We start from the raw sequence: 11679 nt of genomic DNA, 5'->3' as shown, positions 1-11679 counted from the left end.
ATTATTATTATTATTATTATTATTATTATTATTATTATTATTATTATTATTATTTAATTGTAGACAATGGCTGCCTCAGTGGTGTTAATTTTACGACACTTTTTTTTTCTATTGATCTAGTGTTTTTTTTTTTTTTTTTTTTTTTTTTTTTTAACAGCACTGTAACTTACCAATAACTGCGCTATTCTAATTGTTAGAGAATATGGATATTCATCAGTAAATATATTAATTATTTTACTTTGAAAGAGTACACATGGAGATTGGTTTACGTATAAGTCCAGGGTCGTTCTATGGTTCGGTGACCTTTAGCTTGTCCTTTTCAGGTGCAAGGTCAAGTTGCAGTTGCAGTGCTGTTGAAAAAAAAGACTAGTAGAAAAAAAAAGTGTCTGATAAAATTAACACCACTGAGGCAGCCATTGTCTTCAATCAAACATGCATAAAAAGGGTCTCTTATCGAAATATTCAAATGCTATTATTATTATTATTATTATTATTATTATTATTATTATTATTGTGGTTGTTGTTGATTTTGTTTTTGCTGTTGTTGTTGTTGTTGTTGTAGAAATAGTAGTAGTAGGTTTTTTTGTTGTTATTGTTGTAGTAGTAGTAGTAGTAGTTGTTGTTGTTGTTGTTATAGTAGTAGTAGTAGTAGTAACATTATTATTATCATTACTATTATTATTACTACTAATATTATTTTTATTATTATTATCATTATTATTATTATTAGTTGTTATTGTTTTTGTGGTTGTTGTTGTTGTTGTTGTTGTTGTAGTAGTAGTAGTAGTAGTAGTGGTAGTTGTTGTTGTTGTTGTTATAGTAGTAGTAGTAGTAGTAACATTATTATTATTATTATTATTGTTGTTGTTGTTGTTGTTGTTGTTGTTGTTGTTGTAGTGATAGCAGTAATATTAGTAGTAGTAGAGTAGTAGTAGCAGCAGCAATAGTAGTAATCAAGAAATATCTAGCTGTTCCCCTCAAAACAATAAAACAAAGATTAAAAAAAAAAAGCATCGTATAAAGGACAAATCCTAGCCAAGCTGACTGGCATTCTATCACGAAAGGAAAAGCTATCTTTAATGGTTTCTTTCAGGCGTTTCTGGTGCTTCTTCTTCCCTCTAAATGTCAAGAAAACCTTCAATGACAAGGGAAGCCGGAAAGATTATCCTTTAGGCTTACGCTTGGAATTAGGCTGGAATTATATCACAGCTTGATTTCTTGTCCTTTTTTTCTACTCCTAACCTATTTTCTTATAATTTCTATTACTTAATTTATTGTTTTTCGTTTATTGTGAGATATGGGGTTTTGGAATATGCCTAATGCAGGGATGCTAGTGTAATCGACCCGTCAAAAATGATGGGTGAATATTTACATAGATATGAACATTTACACACACACACACACACACTTACCAGAGTATGATTACTCCTCTCCCCCCTACCCTAGGGACGGTGAAAGCTGCCCGTTATATATATATATATATATATCCAGGCACTTGCTCTTTGTTTTATAGGGGATATTGATAATAAGAAAATCTTTTATAATAACGATAGATATATAAAGTTATATATCTATGTACATGAATACCTTTAAATGTTCTGGAAATACTTATCCCCCTTTTATCAGCAGCTGAATAGTTATTATATAATGATAGTAACAATATTAGCTAAACGCAACAATAAACAAGAAAAAAAAAAAAGTGAATAACTTCATACCATCCTTCAACATTATCAATACTCTATTATTATTATTATTATTATTATTATTATTATTATTATTATTATTATTATTATTATTATTATTATTATTCTGAAATAATCAAATTCAATTATATCGTTTGCTCAAATTTTGCTTACAATTACAGCAAGGATCAACACAAAGTGTTGGTAACGATCTTTTATTTGTCTTTTATTTCGTCATTTTTATTTACGTCTATCTGTCTATCCATATCTACCTTTCCCTCATATATATATATATATATATATATGTATATATATATATATATATACACTGTATGTGTGTATATATATATATATATATGCATATATATTGTGTATCTATATATATGCATATATATAAAAATATGTATGTATATATATTTATCTATCTATATATATATATATATATATTCATATATATATATATATATATATACGTGTATATATATATATATATATACGTGTGTATGTCTGTGTGAGTGCGTGTATAAGTAATTAAGTAAATAAAACTATAGTAAGAATACCTCGCCCATACCTTATATTTCTCACCCTCGAGTAATGGAAGGGTAAGAGGTATGTCAAAAGGTAGATCAGGAACCAAAGACATCTGTTATGGTATCACACTTAAGGTATCAATTTCCCCATCTTAAAAGGAAGTGGAAACCGAAAACTGCACACAGGTGCACAAACTATCCGTAACTTTATTAGCTTTTCGTTAACTACGATACTCTCTTTTACTGCGATTGTATTCAGTTTTAGGAAACGCTAAAGACCAGAATACATTGTCAATCATGATTATACATTACCTGTGTTTGTGCAAGCATATATTTATGAGTGGGTGTGATTGTTTGAAATACATACATACATACATATACCAAAGGCACCTCCCCCAATTTTTGGGGGTAGCCGACATCAACAAAGAAACTAAACAAAAAAAGGGGACCTCTACTCTCTACGTTCCTCCAGCCTAACCAGGGACTCAGCCGAGTTCAGCTGGTACTGCTAGGGTGCCACAGCCCAACCTCCCACATTTCCCACCATAGATGAAGCTTCATACTGCTGAATCCCCTACTGCTGCTACCTCCGCGGTCATCTAAGGCACCGGAGGAAGCAGCAGGGCCTACCGGAACTGCGTCACAATCGCTCGCCATTCATTCCTATTTCTAGCACGCTCTCTTGCCTCTCTCACATCTATCCTCCTATCACCCAGAGCTTTCTTCACACCATCCATCCACCCAAACCTTGGCCTTCCTCTTGTACTTCTCCCATCAACTCTTGCATTCATCACCTTCTTTAGCAGACAGCCATTTTCCATTCTCTCAACATGGCCAAACCACCTCAACACATTCATAAACTGTTTGAAATAAACTGTCAAAACTACCCAAAAAGTATAATTTGATTGAATATTGAGACCTTTGTTTGTTTCATAGAGAACATTTCAGGATATTTTTTAATAGATGCTGCTAAATGTTTCTCTAAATCGACTTTTTCCAAACTGGAGGTAATTTCCCTTTTTGGGAGAAGTTTAAAGCTACCATGGGGGAAATAATTACAATACCTAATAGCAATAAAAATAATCTTAGGTATATTATTTTATGTCTGAGAGAGAGAGAGAGAGAGAGAGAGAGAGAGAGAGAGAGAGAGAATTTTATGAAAATTACCTCATATTGATATTATGCAAATAGCTTTTCCACTACAATTCGTTGTAATGATTTGCTGTTAATTGATGATTTACAATGAGGGATGTATACTTATGATGTAATTTAAAGAAAAAATCCTGTTATAAGAATATATAGGAACTAACAAGGTGTTTAGTACTCCGTTGTATGTATTAAAGGAATCATAATTTAGAAAGAAACCACATTATTAAAATTAATCTTTTTTTTTTTTCTAAGGAACAAATATTCCGGATTGTACATACACACACTCAAACAAACGCACACAAACAAACACACACACATGAACTGAATATCCTACCAAATGTCTTTACTCCATTACTAACGTGATTACTTTGTTATTCTTTTATTTATCTTTCCATTTCTCTAAACGTAAACACCAGCAACATAACCTTGGCCTCGAACAACTTCTTCCTTACAACATATCCACTTACAAAAACAGGCTCGACTCTAACCCTCTCCACAATGAAGAAGATTACCCTTTTCTTACCTTGAAAGTTTCCTTCTTATACCTTGAAATAAGGATGGCGTAAGCAAGCTTAAAACAAGAGCTATTTAACCCAGATGTTTTGTATTTATGGAACATATTACTATGTAGAAAACATATCGTGTATTTCCTCTATACAAGTAACGTGCAATGATAAGCTACACCGTCGAAGGTAAGAGTCAAGAGAAGATCTAAAGTTTTAATCCTTACAATTGACATCGTATACCTTGAAATAGTGATATCATAAGTAGGCTTCAAACCAGAGCTATTTAACACAAATATTTTGTATTTGTTCATCGTATTCCTATGTAAAAAAAAAAAAAACGTACAGTAGATTTTCTCAACACAAGTAACATGTAATGATACGCTACACCATTTGAGCCAAGAGTCAACAGAAGATCTAACGTTTTAACCCTTACAATTGACGTCACTTGAGGTGCAGTTACAACTATTACCGAACACGACGTCAGTATTGTATTCCTCAAACTTGTTTTTGGTATAGTTTACACGTCGAACAAAACAAACAGAGCTATAGTCTACAGGATTTTGGGTGCAGTGTTTTATGTATTCAGTATATATATATATATATATATAGATATATATATATATATATATATACATATATATATATATACCTATATTTAGTTACATACATAGAAACATATATATATATATATATATGTGTGTGTTTCTATGTATGTAACTAAATATAGGTATATTTGTGCATATTTAAATGTGCGTGTAAACAAGCCCATCATGTATATATATATATATATATATTTATATATACATATATATAAATTTTTATATATATATATATATATATATACTAGTCCACTACAAGAAAAAGGCTTAATACATGGCCTTCCACTCCCGTCTCTTCATGGTCTTTTTTTATTAGCTCGTCAATCCATCGTCTTCTCTTTATTCCCCTGCTTCCTTTGCAATATCTGGGAATCCATTCTGTTATTCTTAATATCCATCTATTATTTGTCTTTCTCATTAAATTTCCTGCTCATGTCCATTTCTTTTTCTTACACGTTGTTAGAATATCCTTTACTCTAGTTTGCTCTCATATCCATATGTGTACAGTATATATGCCTGCATATACATACATGCATTTATATTCATACACACACACACACACACATATATATATATATATATATACTGTATATATGCATATATATAAATATATATATATATATATATGTTTATATACAGTATATATATATATATATATATAATATATATATATATATTTATATATATATATATATATATATGCTGGATTTCTGTTTTTGTGTGCGTTTATATAAATCCATGTGCCTCTAAATTTGCCCTTGTGCATGTGTATGCTGTGTACTTGTCTGTAATTATGAATGTAAATGTTTAGTATCAAATACACTTGAATAAAATGCTTTTCCTATACTATTCATTCGCTGTTGTGTTTACCATTGCGTAGTAACATTCTAAATCCCCTATAAGGCCTTTTAAGATCCAATAAACTCTCCTTACCCATGTGGGTCACTTGATGAACAAGGTCTGCTTGCGTCAAAGGAAACAGAAAATTATTAGGACTACAAACTGTGCAGCACGTACTCGTTTACGATTGTGGGTATGGCCCAGAGTTCATATGGAAAGGACAATGTACTATGAACTACTTTTCAGGATCAATTACAAAAGTTTTTTTTGAAGTCATTATATATATATATATATATGTATATATATAAATATATATATATATATATATATATACAGTATATACTGTACATATATATTTAATTTTGTTTATTTTTTTTTTCTTAATTGATGCTATTTCACGACCTTGCATACCAATCGTTAACTAGTATACCCTACCCATAAAAAGTAATGTCTAAATATTTAGGTAGATATGCACACGCACAGACACACGCACACAGACACATAGTAATTCAACACTTCTCACCCCCTCCCCCTTTCCTAACGACTACCAGGGAATTTTGGCAATTTTTGGGGGATTATGGTTTCTGAGTATACTTCTATGGATACCCCCTCTCACCAGGGTATGACTACTTCCTCTCCCTCTTCCGAGGGACAGGGAGAGGCTGAGTAGTCATATGCCTAGGAATGTCGCTGAGCGTGACAGGAAAGAAATATATTTACATATATAGCCAGACACGTTGCTCTTGATTATATATGGGAAAATAGGTTTCCTTTCATAACTGTCAGCCCAATTTCAAATATACACCTATCTCTGCCTAAATATTTTTTTTTTTTTTTTTTTTTTTTAAATACCAGAGTTGTATGATAATGATATTGGGTTAATTTATTTAAGCTTGCCACTGGCGTAATAGTAAGAGGTATAACATCACCATATTTATTTTGCCAGAATCAATTGTCACAGCTAAGTTTATTCACATAGGAGCCATCACTTTATCTAAGATTGCTACTTGTGGAATATTATTATTATTATTATTATTATTGTTATTATTATTATTATTATTATTATTATTATTATTATTACTTACTTACTTACTTACTTACTTACTTGCTAAGCTACAACCCTAGCTGGAAAAGCATGATGCTATAAGCCCAAGGGTTCCAACAGGGAAAATAGCCCAGTGAGGAAAGGAAGTAAGGAAATAAACTACAAGAGATGTTTAAGAAAACAACATTGAAATAAATCATTCATATATAAACTATAAAAACTTCAAAATAAAAAGAGGAAGAGAAATAAGATAGCATAGTGTCCCCGAGTGTACCCTCAAGCAGGAGGTAAAGCTTTTCCATATTTATTCTGTCCAAATCAATTCTCTCAACTAAGTTTATACACATACAAGTACCGTCAATTTATTCAAGGTTGCTACTTCGGGATAGTGAGAGGTATAACATCACCATATTTATTCTGTCAAAATAAATTGTCTCAACTAAGTTTTTACATATAATAGGCGTCAATTTATTTAAGTTTGCTACTTGCGGGATAGTAAGAGGTACCTCACCATATTTATTCTGTCAATATCAATTGCCTCAACTATTTTTTTACATATAACAAGCGTCAATTAACTTGAGTTTTATACTAGCGTGATAGTAACAGGTGCAGCGTAAGTATTCTTGCTTAAGGAGATCCTGATCTTTTGAGATGCATATGTTACATTACTTTAAAATTTTGACTCCTTTAGTGGAAGAATTTCCCTTAGATGGAAGAAGAATATCTTATTATTTTTCACCTTTTTGTAATGACAGTATTTAGAAACGCCATTTGTTATTTGCTATTTTTTCTTTATTTTGTAAAATATCAGATGCAATTTAGAAAATAAGGGCCATGAGTGCTAATATCTTGGTTGTTGTACATAACAAAGATTATTTATGACAACAAATTGTAAGTGAAAGAAAGTTTGATGGCTGGGCCCATTGCTCAGGAAAAAAAATCTGAATTGAGAGGTATAAAACGTCATTATATTTTGGAGAGCTCAGAGCTGCATTGCGTCAGAAGGGATACCTTTTTCATCTCGATTAGATTGTTAGTATATGTTTTAGGCCAAATTACAAGTGACAAAAGTGACTATGGAACTAAAAAAACTAGCATAGTAAGCGTATGTGTTCCAAGAAAGGAAAAGCAGTATTAGAGAGAACTTCTAGAGACTGTCATCTTTAAATGGTAGTTCTCAGAGAGTGAGAAGTTTAGCTATGGTCAATGAGAAAATGGTAACTATTTATATGGAAAGAAGGGATTTGGTTGACAGATATTTGTTCAAAAGAAAATTGAGAAAGGAGATGCATAACTCTTAAGGAGACTAATTTCCGAAAGAATAATTTTGTTGAGATCTGGATATACATAATTTACTAAAATCTTGTATGCAAGCATACATAAGAAAATGAATATGGTGAAGAAAAGATTGATTGTTTAATACTTAGTTCCGAGTAAATGACGAACAAAATTACTAGTTTTTGTGCTGTTATGACGTGGTTGCATATTTCTTCAGGTAGTTCTCTAGTTGAAACCTAAGTGAAAAAAGATTGATGTTTTATTGTTAGATATATGAAAATACATGCATATACATCGATATACATCCATGTTTACACACACTCATATACAGTATATATATGTATGTATATATATATATATATATATATGTGTGTGTGTGTGTATATACATAGTATATATAGATATATATATATATATATACATATACTGTATATATATATATATATATATATATATATATATATATACATATATATATATATATATATATATACAAATATACATATGGTAGGTTACGCGGCCAATCAATCATGATGGCTTGATATTTAGATAGATATGCAGACGCAAGCAACCACCTCTCACCAGGGTATGACTACTCCTACCCAAGGGACGCGGAGAGCTAAGTACTTAGGGGAATAATGGGTGCGTGACCGGAAAGAAATATGAATATGTTTATATATATATGTATATATATATATATATATATATATATATATATATATATATATATATATATACTGTTTATATATATATACGTATGTATGAATATATATATATATATATATATATATACATGTATATATATGTATATATATATATATGTATATATATATATATATATATATATATATATATATATATATGTATATATATATATATATATATGAGTGTGTATGTGTGTGTACTAGATTATCTTTTGCAATAAAGATACAGGGTCCAGGACTGCAGATCCCTTGCATCCCGCCATCTAATGACTCTCACATCCTGCAGGGAGAAGAGGAGGCAATTAATTTTTTCCCCATTATCCTACAAAACTGAAATTGTGGTTACCATTGACCTCCACATGGGAGGTTTATCTCCCGGTTAAAGGGCATTTCCTTCTATTCATGGGTCTGTTTCTATTAATTATTATTGCTATTTTTACTAGCTAGTTTACAGCACTAGTTGCTAGTCTATCTTATCTAGGTGCTCCGCTGCCTTGGGGTTCAGTGTATCTATCAACTAAATCATCGAGACTCGCCATTGAAGCAATGTCTAGGTCAAGGACTCCCGACGTGTGGTAAATGTACTACCAGTGGTTAATGTTTACTCATTTGGGGGTAAATTGGATCAGTGAGAATAACCAGTACTGCGTAATACATGAAGTAGTCTGCAATGAGATTTGATAATCAAATTATATCACAATATCAATATCCTTGTTTCTCTTATCCATCCTAAATTCTAGGGGTACACAGGAATCTACAATATAAAAATGCCCAAATGAGTACAGAAAAACAAAAAGGCTGGGAACCCTGGTCTAGGTAGTAAGTAGTAACGCTTATGTTGTTGGTCTTTGTTTTAAAAGGAAAAAACGTCTTTTACCCATTTAATTAAGTGCCTTTTTATCTCATATAGGTCACAGCTTAGACTAGTCGAACTATTTACACAGAATATGTCTTGGGAGAAGAATTGAAATGGTGATAAGTCTAGATAAACATGACAATTCAGAGTGGAAATTATAAAACTTATGACAGAATAGATTCGAGTATTCTGTGGCGTTTTCGGTATGTAGGAAGAATGGCGTAGAAAGCGTAGGACACTTATGAAAAAAATATATGAGGCGTACAAAATCGTGAAACAATAGATATAGCTGTCAGGCTTAGTGTTTGTTATGGAATTGTTGTTAATTTGTGAGCAGGGTGATATTTAACCGAAGGTTAATAACAACAAAGTTAAAAAGCTAAAAAACTAGATGCTATCTTGTTCAACACAAGAATATAATTATGCAGTTAATTGAAAGAGGATTTAATAACTGTAACATTTATAGAAATGATAATTCATTCTTTTACATTGATACACCAGGACTTTTTATATTTAATATAAGGAACGTCATAGACCAATATAACATACTGGGACCTGTCAGTATTTTAAGGGCAGCCATCACTATATGTCATCGTTCATCCCTCGTCTAAATATTTATAAACGAAAGGAGAAAATAATGAGGATGGAAAAAGGAACTAGTAAACTTGAGAGACCACACGTAGCCATGTTTTTTTGGCACACTTTAATATTTTAGTATTGCCTGCATTGCATCCTGAAAGTAATACTTTTGCCTTGTATTTTGGGCCGGATTTAAGGGAAAAGGCTAAAGGAAAAACATCTAACTTTTACATTGTATTCTTTTGCTTATCATTTAAATTGCGTAGTAATTTGCTTCATACTCCAATTAATTTTTTTAGTTTGAGTCAATGAGGATGATAAAACTTGATTATATTCTTGAAATTTCCTTTGCATTATTAACAAAATTACATCCTTTGATATTTTCCCTGTTGGAGCCCTTGGGCTTATAGCATCCTGCTTTTCCAGTTAGGTTATGGCTTAGCTAATAATAATAATAATAATAATAATAATAATAATAATAATAATAATAATAATAATAACACTGCAATAAACCACACAAATAGCTAATTTCCTTATGGACAGGACAACGCTTACTTGATCATATAGCCAATTATGTATTATCCTTTCCAAACATTAAAACTGCTTTTTTTTCTCTCAGGCTATTTCTGTCCTATTGATTACTTCAAGAAGAGATGCAGTTCACAAGGAGTTTTTATTCACCAATGCTAGACAACAATGAATGGGAAAACTAATAATAAAGAATAAGAATGATCATAGCAAAGTTTGATTTATAAATGTGGTGTCATTACTTGCAAGGTAATATAATCATTAAAGATTTAAGAATCTATATCTGAGAATTTTAGATTCTAATTGATTGACGGCTGACAATTTTCGATTCCAGTTAATGACAGCTTATAATGTTCGATTTTAGTTAATGGTGACTGACAACTTTCGATTTCAGTTACTGGTGACCAACAATGATCGATTCCAGTTAATGGTGACAAACGATTTTTTATTCCAATTAATGACAACTGACAATTGTCGATTCCAGTTAATGGTAGCTTATAATGTTCGATTTTAGTTAATGGTGACTGACAACTTTCGATTCCAGTTACTGGTGACCAACAATGATCGATTCCAGTTAATGGTGACAAACGAATTTTTGTTCCAATTAATGACAACTGACAATTGTCGATTCCAGTTAATGACGACTGACAATGTTGAATTCCAATTAATAACCACTAACAATTTTTTATTTCATTTAATGACCACTGACATTTATCGATTCCAGTTAATGACGACTGACAATTTTCGATTCCAGTTAATAACACCTGACAGTTTTTTATTACATATAATGACCACAGATAATTTTAGATTCCAGTTAATGACCGCTGACAATTTTTTTATTCCTGTTAATAACGATCGACAATGTTTGATTACAGTAATCGACCACTTACAATGTTCGATTCCAGCTAATAACCACTGGCAATTTTTCATTCCATTTAATGACCACTAACAATTTTCGATTCCAGTTAATGGCGACTGACAATGTTCGATTGCAGTTATTGATCACTGATACTTTTGTATTTTATTTATTGACGACGGAAAATGTTTGATTCCGAGTAATTAACAACTTACAATGTTCGATTCCAGCTAATGACTACTGACTATTCTAATTAATGACACCTGAAACAAATCAGATTACGAAATAAAACCTAGTCATTCATTGAGGAAACCGAATAAATACTTTTTTTCAAGTGCCAGAAATTTGGTTTTTACCTGCGTAAGTAGGGTATATATAACCTCACAAATATAGATGAACTAGTTTTGGTGTTGTGAGTCGCTTCCTCGGGATTTTTTTTTTTTTTAGATCTTTATGAAGGTTTGGAATGGCCATTCTGTAAAAATAAACATAAAATCAATGACAGCTAAAGGTTATCCATCCAAAGG

Source organism: Palaemon carinicauda, chromosome 1 (assembly GCF_036898095.1).
Source record: "Palaemon carinicauda isolate YSFRI2023 chromosome 1, ASM3689809v2, whole genome shotgun sequence".
NCBI lineage: Eukaryota > Metazoa > Arthropoda > Malacostraca > Decapoda > Palaemonidae > Palaemon > Palaemon carinicauda.
The sequence above is the reverse complement of the archived record's forward strand: the minus strand, read 5'-3'. Positions refer to the sequence as shown.